Source organism: Poecile atricapillus, chromosome 22, assembly GCF_030490865.1.
Source record: "Poecile atricapillus isolate bPoeAtr1 chromosome 22, bPoeAtr1.hap1, whole genome shotgun sequence".
In the NCBI taxonomy this organism is placed as follows: Eukaryota; Metazoa; Chordata; class Aves; order Passeriformes; family Paridae; genus Poecile; species Poecile atricapillus.
Window position 1 is genome coordinate 995,806 of NC_081270.1, and position 10,108 is coordinate 1,005,913.

At 56.5% G+C, this 10,108-nt stretch overlaps 1 protein-coding gene across 3 annotated transcripts in view; it reads right to left on the bottom strand.

Annotated features, from left to right (window-relative positions):
- SPSB1 (splA/ryanodine receptor domain and SOCS box containing 1) overlaps positions 1 to 9,588 on the bottom strand; it is a 29,009-nt gene extending 19,421 nt beyond the window's left edge. Inside the window, exons 1-2 of one of the 3 annotated variants that reach the window (XM_058855234.1) lie at positions 9,417 to 9,588; positions 8,435 to 8,592 (exon numbers count right to left, since the gene is read on the bottom strand). The gene's annotated coding sequence lies outside the window, so the exon portion shown is untranslated. Of the gene's footprint in view, positions 1 to 8,434; positions 8,677 to 9,416 lie in introns of all 3 variants that reach the window. The other 2 variants (XM_058855236.1, XM_058855233.1) reach the window with 2 other exon arrangements.
- Positions 9,589 to 10,108: the final 520 nt, after the last annotated feature.

Here is a 10,108-nt window from a genome sequence, read left to right on the forward strand (position 1 = left end):
ATGGGAACTGTCTGGAATATCCAATGGCTGGGACATCAAATCCAACAGTTTCCCTCCATTAAAAGCTCACAGAGACTGAGCTCACCTTGGGGTTTCATTCCTGCAGTCAGTTCATCACGCTGCTGCCACTCAGTGAGAGCAAGAACTGGGCAGGGAACACCAATCCCTTGGAGATATCAGCCTAGGCTGGACAAGGCTGGCCATGGAGCTGCTCACCCTGGAGAAATCATCTACCCACACACAACTGGACTGCCCAGCTCTTCTGTCAGACCAGGCAAAACAGGGCTCCACTGAGGGACCTGCAAAGCCACCTTGGCCCTGCTGCCACCCTGCCACCTGCTGTGCCACCTGCTCTGTCCACCTGGGCCCCAGGACTGGCACTTGTCACCTCCCTGGCACCACAAGCCTGGCCCAGACACCATTTCTGGGCCAGACTCGTTCTGTGGTCCTCTTAGATGTGCCAAAACAAGATTTAAGAGCATATTGAACATTTTCCTGTTGAGAAGGCTTTTGTGCCAGTGCAATCACTGCTGTGCTGTTCTGCACCTTGAAAGGGAGATTGCCACGAGGCCAAGGATTCTTTCAAAACCAGTCTAGACTGAGGATCACTTGGTGTTTTTGCCAAGTTTGAAGACAGCCTAATCCAAACAACATAAGAGCACACGCCTCTGAACAAGTGCTGGTTCTAATACCTCCCTCTCCACCTGACTGACCGTAAGCTTCAACCCCATTCTCCTGCCTTAAATCCACAGGGGAACTTGTCCTCAGCCTAATACACAGCACATTGCTCTCCCACCTGCAGCAAGAAATCTCCTCTACCTAAAGCTCCAAGAGCCATTCAATCCTGATTTCTTACCAAAACTTGCAATTCTTCTCCATTTGAAGAGAAAAGGGTTGCTATGTTTATCATAAACACAGTTCAGCAGAGGTAGGATTTATACCTCATTTTGCTCTTGCCTGTTCTGAGGTGCATCCCAAAAGTCTTGCCACACCTCTGGCCTGAAGCTCACCCTGCTCAGCTCTGCCAGGGGCTGCTGCCATGTCCCAGAGCGTGCAGTCAGTGGAAATTCTGTTTAATCCATGGAATCTGTGTGGCTGTGGCACAGCAGCAGGAGGCTGAGCTGTTCTGCCTGGAAGGGAACACCAGCATGCCCCAGGAACCACATCCCTGCGCCAAGGGGCAAAGATGAAGGCACCTCATGAGTCACAGCCAAATTCCTTTCTGTGGAAAATCCGGCAGAAAGTCCTCACAGAAGGAATACGTACACCAAGCGTGCATTCAAGCGCACCCAGCAGCACAGAGCTCCTTCCAAAATGAACAAACCCAGGCCAGCAGCGCTCACTGGAGCTCCTGGCAGGCAAACATCTGGAGGGCACTGCCACAGCTGGCAGTGCCCTGGGGGGCAGAGCAGCTGCACCAGCACAGCCTCCCTGCAGCTGTGGGCACTGCTCCTTCCAGGCAGCTCCCCAGGTGTCCCCTCCCTCTGGAGGTGCTGGCACACAAAGCTGTGTCCTGCAGATGCACTTCTGTGTCACCCCATCGCATCACCCAGATAAATCCTGGGATAAATCCTGAGAGAAATCCTGGGATTTTATTGTCACCCATGGCAGAAGTGCAGATCTGTGGGCACACAGGACCTGCCCCTTCAGCAATCTCACCAGAAGGCAGCAGCTGACATTCCACCAAGCCAGGGGATGGGAGCAGCAGCACAGGAACCCTGACACCAGTGCCAGAGAAACGGGGATGCTGCAGCTGAGTGAACTGTCCAGGAGAGCTCTCCATTCCTTCCAAAGCTGATCCTTGACACACTCAAAAAAATTCAACTATTTAGCAGCTTGTTGGTCCTCCAGTGGATCATCTGAAGGGCAATTAACTGAGGCAGCTGTCAAGGAATGACAGTATCCAAGTCCTGGGATGGACCTCAGTCATTGATACATTAAAAAACATAAGATACCCAGCTCGTCCTTCCTTCTTCTCCCCATCTCAACTTTCAGCAAGTCAAACCCCCAGCTGGGGAACCCAGAGCAGGTTCTGGTGTTGGTCTGTCTCCCCTCCCCAGGTTTCACCATGGCCCAAGCTCCCAGCAGATCAGCTGCCCCTTTCTGACCCTGGCAGGTTGGTGTGCCCCATTCCTGACCTGGCAGCAATATCCTGCAGGAATCTGGGGCCCTCCTGCCCCTCTCCTCCCCAGCTGCAGAGCCCAGAGTGCCCAAACCAGTGCCAGGGTCGGGTGTGGGGCTGAAACCCCTCAGTGCCCCCAGCTGAGCTCCAGGAACGCCAGGAGGGAACAGAGAGGTGCCCTGGATCCCAGCAAAGCCAGCACCCCATGGCTGGATCCACTCCCAGCCCAGCAAAGCCAGCACCCCATGGCTGGATCCACTCCCAGCCCAGCAAAGCCAGCACCCCATGGCTGGATCCACTCCCAGCCCAGCTCCAGCTGCCCCATGGCTGGATCCACACCCAGCCCAGCAAAGCCAGCACCCCATGGATGGATCCACTCCCAGCCCAGCTCCAGCTGCCACAGCTGCGAGCACGGCCAGGGGACAGCGGGCAGGGGACAGAGGGCAGAGGGCAGGGGACAGCGGGCAGTGTGGGGGGACAGCAGGCAGGGGACAGGGGACAGAGGACAGGGGACAGAGGACAGAGGACAGGGGACAGAGGACAGGGTGACAGAGGGCAGGGGACAGGGTGACAGAGGGCAGGGGACAGCACAGGGTGACAGAGGGCAGGGGACAGTGTGGGGTGACAGCGGGCAGGGGACAGAGGGCAGGGGACAGTGTGGGGTGACAGTGGACAGAGGGCAGGGGGACAGAGGGCAGGGGGACAGAGGGCAGGGGACAGCGGGCAGGGGACAGCGGGCAGCACAGGGTGACAGCGGACAGGGGATAGGGGGACAGCAGGCAGGGTGACAGAGGGCAGGGGACAGCGGGCAGGGGACAGTGTGGGGTGACAGTGGACAAAGGGCAGGGGACAGAGGGCAGGGGACAGTGTGGGGTGACAGAGGGCAGGGGGACAGAGGGCAGGGGGACAGAGGGCAGGGGGACAGAGGGCAGGGGACAGTGTGGGGTGACTGACAGCAGCTCAGGCCTGTCACACAAACCCGCAGCACAAAGAGCCCCATTCCCATCCCACAGGCACCACGCCAGGGACTTTCTGGATTCTCACAGGCCCACGGCCTCTCCTCAGCACAAGGGTCAGCAGGTTTAGTCTGCAGCTGTTGGAGTTTACAGGAACTGGGACACAGACACAAATCCTCCCAGTTCAGCTTACCTCTCACCAGTTGGTCACAAAGTTTGGAGTATTTTACCTCTCACCAGTTGGTCACAAAGTTTGGAGTATTTTACCTCTCGCCAGCTGGTCACAAAGTGTGGAGTATTTTACCTCTCACCAGTTGGTCACAAAGTTTGGAGTATTTTACCTCTCACCAGCTGGTCACAAAGTTTGGAGTATTTTACCTCTCGCCAGCTGGTCACAAAGTGTGGAGTATTTTACCTCTCACCAGCTGGTCACAAAGTTTGGAGTATTTTACCTCTCGCCAGCTGGTCACAAAGTTTGGAGTATTTTACCTCTCACCAGCTGGTCACAAAGTTTGGAGTATTTTACCTCTCACCAGGTGGTCACAAAGTTTGGAGTATTTTACCTCTCACCAGCTGGTCACAAAGTTTGGAGTATTTCTTTACATGGGCACCTGTTGAATCCTCAGGTTCCAGGTGCATGAGTGCCCTGGGTGAGTGTGGAACAAAGCAACCCCTCCCTCACTGTCAATCAATATTGCAATATTGCAATAACACCACTGCTTTAGCCCTAAAGCAGCACAGGGTGACTGAATACCCAGGGAGACTCTGTGCAGAGCTGCTGATGACACAGCACAGCCCCATCCACTCCTCACAGCCCCAGCTCAGCAGGAAGGGCCACAGGGCACCGCATGGAAGCATTTTGGGAGTCACCATTCTCTTCTGAGTGAGCAGCAATGGAGCACAGAGCCAGGGGGGCTGAAGAACCAGCCAGCAATCAACTGGGGCATCCAGGCAAGAGCCACACTTTGGCCAAATCCAGGGCCTGCTACAAACCTCCAAACACTACAGGCAGGATGCAGGCGTTTTTCACATCTCTGCATCAAGCAGATTTTAATTTACAAGAGTACATTCAAAGCAGAATTTATCCACGGTGAAGTTTGCAGAAGTTTAAACCAAGAATTTCTAAACATCTGAGACCAATGTAGGCTCATGTGGAGAACGGCTCAGCCTTACCCCTCGCTTGCTTTTCTTGGCCCTTCACCATCTGTGGCTCACGTTCTTCAGAACGAAGCTGTTTCTGCAGTTTTTGTGCAACTGAGTGCCTTTGTACATTTATGGTGTCAAGGCCCCATCTGGGATCTCCTCAGGACAGATTCCTGACTTGATAACATACCAGCTCTCCAAAGAAAGCAGTTTGAAGCTAACATCGACACAGCTGCTCTGACTTAGAAGCTTCATCAAATTCCCCTTCCAGGCTAAAAGAAAAAGCCCATGTTTGGTAACTCCATTCAGACATTACCACCTTCTCCCCAAAGCTCTCAGTTGCTCTCACTGGCAGACTGGTGGTGGTTCTTGGGGTCTTCTTGTTTGTTTTTTAAGTCTCTTTAAAGAGAAAGCTTTGTAAGAGGACAAAGAAATGTTTCACTTTCTCCTCCCGGGGAGGTTTCACTGTTATACAGCAGCAGCACTGCTGAAGCTTCAAGTCTGTCCTCCCATGTTCTAGACAGAAAAAACTCACAAAGCCACGAGACAAGGAAATATCAGTGGACAAGACTCTCCAGCATGAAGGAAAAAAAGCCTAAGGCAAAGACATGTGGCTGTTTCTCTATTAAAGGAGAAAAATATGCTAATCCAAAAAACCCTGACAGTGGCCTTCAGTGCTGCTGAAGTACAGAGCAGAAGGGAGGATGACAAGGCACCTTCCACAGGAGCAGAACCCTGGCAAGTCAATGCCTTGCCACAGCTCCTCACTGTGCCAGTCCCACACTGCACAGGAAGAACACCTTTCCCATGGGGAAGAACACCTTTCCCATGGGGAAGAACACCTTTCCCACGGGGAAGAACACCTTTCCCACCGGGAAGAACACCTTTCCCACCGGGAAGAACACCTTTCCCACCGGGAAGAACACCCTTCCCACCTTTCCCACCTTTCCCACCTTTCCCACCCCACTGCCATGAGCCACATGGCAGAGCCCATTAAATCAAACCTGACACCAGCTCCATCCCAGCCTCAGCTGCCACACAGGCAGGGCAGGGACTTTATTCTCTGCCTTTGGCAATGCCCAAGTGCCAAGGGGAGCAGTGGGAGCAGGGCCACACACCAAGGCAGAGTCAAGGAAGGATCAGCCCTGCACATCCCCCCAAATCCTGCTCCTGGGCACATCCCTGCACATCTCCCCCAAACCTCACTGCTGGGCACATCCCCCCAAACCTCACTGCTGAGCACACCAACCTGCACATCCCCCCAGACCTCACTGCTGGACACACCAACCTGCACATCCCCCCAAATCCTGCTCCTTGGGCACATCCCTGCACATCTCCCCAAACCTCACTGCTGGGCACATCCCTGCACATCCCCCCAAATCCTGCTCCTGGGCACATCCCCCAAACCTCACTGCTCAGGCACAGCAACCTGCACATCCCCCCAAATCCTGCTCCTGGGCACACCAACCTGCACATCTCCCCAAACCTCACTCCTTGGGCACACCAACCTGCACATCCCCCCAAATCCTGCTCCTGGGCACATCCCCCCAAACCTCACTCCTGAGCACATCCCCCCAAACCTCACTGCTGGGCACATCCCCCCAAACCTCACTGCTGGACACACCAACCTGCACATCCCCCCAAATCCTGCTCCTGGGCACAGCAACCTGCACATCCCCCAAACCTCACTGCTGGGCACATCCCTGCACATCCCCCCAAATCCTGCTCCTGGGCACATCCCCCCAAACCTCACTGCTGGGCACATCCCTGCACATCCCCCCAAATCCTGCTCCTGGGCACAGCAACCTGCACATCTCCCCAAACCTCACTGCTGGGCACATCCCCCCAAACCTCACTCCTTGGGCACAGCAACCTGCACATCCCCCAAACCTCACTGCTGGGCACATCCCTGCACATCCCCCCAAATCCTGCTCCTGGGCACATCCCCCAAACCTCACTGCTGGGCACATCCCCCAAACCTCACTCCTGAGCACATCCCCCCAAACCTCACTGCTGGGCACATCAACACTGCCAGGCTGGCACCAGCAGCAGCCTGGAGCTGTGGGGAGCCAGAGCAATGGCAGGCAGGACAGTGTGTGACAAAGCTGTCCCCAGCAGTCCTGAGCAGCCTCTGCACAGCTCTCACACTCCCCTGCTCGTCCCTGTGCTCAGGACATTGTCCTTCCCTGTCCCCTTTCCAGCTGCAGGGCTCTGCAAGGGCAGCTCCCAGGGCTCAGTGTTCTGTCAGTGCCTCCACACAGCACCCAGCTCACTCCAAACCAATTCTAATGGGGAAATTTCTATCTCCTTCCCTTCAACACTCCAGAGTTCAGGCAGCTCATGCCACCCCAGAGCTAGAGATAAAAGCAGTTCCTGTACCAAATTAACACCCAGAATGAGGACTTTTCTTTTTGCTGTAAAAACCACTTAGTCTGCAAGAGAATTCTCTGACCAATGCCACAGACCAATTTACTTTACCCCAGGAGTTTCCAAAGCGTTACCATTAAGGGCAGAGCAGTACAGAGTTAAAAGGGAATGGATGTTTTAGTAGTCCCTGGGAAAACACAGTTAACAGTGGCACATTTTCCCCACCATGTGCTTGGAAACTTTTATTTTTTAGCTGTATTTTCTCACACTCAGCAGAGAGTATTTGGCCATTACCTGTAGCACATATCCCAGCTCTATTAAGGACAACTGCACTCTTCCCCCAGCAAATATTCATGGAGCCAGAGGCAGCTGTAGCAGTCACTCACATGGAATAACTCAAGGGAAGATTCTTTTGTTTTCCAGAGCAGTGCAGTAACTGGAAGTGAGTCAACACCTTGACATGAGCTCATTCTGCAAAGGCCACCAGCAAAGGAGCCCAGTGACTGCAGCCTGGTACCAGACACTCACTTTTATTCTGCAGGCATCACACAGCTTTGTCTGCAAGCAGCCGGTGTCTGACTCGTGACTTGGCAAGGTAAGCTGTGGGAATGAGCTCCATCACACACCTGGAAACACAAAGGAGCAGAGCAGCAGCTCCACAGCTCTGGGAAACTCCCAGGTCATGCAGGTCTGCTCCTCTGCTGCTGTCATGCTGCACCACTCTGCCAGTGAATGCACCAACAAGGCTCCTGCCACAGGACATGAAGATAAGCTCATCCCAGCTGAAATCACCTCTCTGCTGCTCCCTGCCAGCCCCAGTTAATCCTCACCCTGTGACAACACAAGCCCTGGGTGACTCCAGGCTCAGGAAGTCCAGCTATACTAAATCCCAGAACTGTAACCAGCACTGGCACTGGGCTCTCAGAGCCCATCAGATGCAACTCCAGTGTTTGCAGAGGCACAAACCCCAGAGAGCCACAGAACATACTCCATTCCACATCTTCTACTCTTCAAAAACTGCACTGGGACTTGGAGTGTTATCTGTCAGCACTGTCTGCACCCAGCCACAAACCCTGGCACAGTGTCCTCACTGGCTCATTAGCTACAGATTTTAAATTCCAGGAACTTAATGAATTCTTAATTAGCCCTCACAAGACAAGCAGACCTTGCAGACTGCTTTCACTTTTTCTGAGGAAAGGAAACAGGGTCCAGGGTAAAAAACCAGCCCAGACACAGAAGAGCAACAAGCAGAGGCCATTCCCCACAGGCAGCAGCAGCAGTGACTGCACACAAACGCAGCACGGATCAGCTGGCCAGGTCCTGGAACACGAGCCCACAGCTCAGAAGGATCCAGCAGAAGTTTACAAACAAGCCCCAAAGCACATTACAGAGCACTTCAGTAACCTCCAGAGCAGGGGAGAGAGGCTGCAAAGGCTGCTGCTGCTGCACTGCAACAGCTCAATATCCCCTGAGGAATGCACTGCTGCACTTCAGCCCCTGCCTTTGAGCCGGGAGAAGAGTAAAATATTGCTTTATGTATCCAGCATCCCCACTCCTGGGGGACAGGGCAGGGGACAGGGCAGGGGACAGGGCAGGGGACAACAGGGCAGGGGACAACAGGGCAATGGGAGGGGGGGACACAGGGCAATGGGAGGGGGGGACACAGGGCAATGGGAGGGGGGGACACAGGGCAATGGGAGGGGGGGACACAGGGCAATGGGAGGGGGGGACACAGGGCAGCTCAGGGAAGATGCTCCTCCACGTCGGTGCTTCCCAGCAGTGCCCTTCACTTTGTAAACAGCAGCACTGCTCCGTGGCATTCCTGGCTGTTCCTTTATTAACTCACCAGGGAAATATCCTTCCTTGCAGGCTGGCAGAGCCACTCTGACCATCGGCCAGACCTCTCCTACTCTGGGGCACTGGAGTCTCGGCACTTTGGTCCAGCAGCAAACTTACAGCAGCAAGTCTGAGGTGTCTGTGCTACTGAGCTTTGCAGGGCTGCATCTGGTGTAGAAATCAGCTGTTAGAGGGGTGGGAAAGGCACATGTTACTCCTGGGACAAAAGGTTCATTGAGCCATCCTGCATCTCTATCATGGAAAAAAAAAAAAAAAAAAAAAAAGTGATCTTTCTTCAAGGAGCAACTCCCATTTTTGCAATCATTTTGTAAACTTCCTTATCTTGAGCCATGGCTCAGACAACTCAGAGTTTTTGAGTGGGGCATGGCCACCAGCAGCCACCAGGCACCCTGGCTGCCCACTCCAGCCAGGGAATAAGGACAAAACACGGCGCAGTCCAGCAGGAGGCTACAGCAAAACTGACCTTATAACAACGCTCTAGCTCCTTCAGATAGAGGATTATGTAAGTCCCCGTTGTACTCGCGTAGCTTTATGTAGTAAGAAAAGCGACACAGTAACCAGACCTTGTAAGGTGTGCTCCGGAGCCCCCGAACAGACAAACCCGCTGTCCCAAAGAGCCGCAGCCATCGGCTCCGATCATCGCTGCCCTCCCAAGCCGCACACGGCCGGGCTCCGGCAGCGGGGGCATCCCCGGAGCCCTCGGGCGGAGCCCCAGCAATCAATCACATCAATCAATCAATCAATCAATCAATCACACCCATCAATCACACCCATCAATCACTCAATCGCACCCATCAATCAATCACACCCATCAGTCTCCCCGGGCTGCTCCCCCGCTGCCGGGGCCGGGCTCCGGGAGCGGTCTCAGCCAGGCTCGGCCTCGCCCCGGCCCTGCCCGCCAGGGCTCCGCTCCCCGGGCACCGAGAGGCCCCGGAGCCGCCCCGCTCCCCGCCCGCCCCGCCGGCTCCTACCGTGCCCGGGCTGCCCGCCGGACCATGGCCCCGAACGGAACCGAGCTGTGCCGAGCCCCGGGCAGGCCGAGCCGAACCGAGCCGAGCCCCGGGCAGGCCGAGCCCCGCGCCCGCTGCTCCCGGCGCGCCCAGCGGGGCCGGGCCGGCATCACATGGCCCAAATAGCGCCCGGCCCGGCCCCGCTCCGCCCCCGGCACGGCCCGGGGCGCGGCCGCTCCGCCCGGGCAGCTCCGGCGGCGGGCGGGGCCGGGAACGGAACGGGGCCGGGAACCCAGCGGGGCCGGGAACGGAACGGGGCCGGGAACCCAGCGGGGCCGGGAACCGAGCGGGGCCGGGCAGAGAGCGGGGCCGGGCAGAGAGCGGGGCCGGGAACCCAGCGGGGCCGGGAACCCAGCGGGGCCGGGAACGGAGCGGGGCCGGGAACGGAGCGGGGCCGGGAACGGAACGGGGCCGGGAACGGAACGGGGCCGGGAACCCAGCGGGGCCGGGAACCCAGCGGGGCCGGGAACGGAACGGGGCCGGGAACGAACGGGGCCGGGAACGGAACGGGGCCGGGAACGGAGCGGGGCTGTGCCGATAGCGGGGCCGGGCAGAGAGCGGGGCCGGGAACGGAGCGGGGCCGGGAACGGAACGGGGCCGGGAACGGAGCGGGGCCGGGAACCCAGCGGGGCCGGGAACGGAACGGGGCCGGG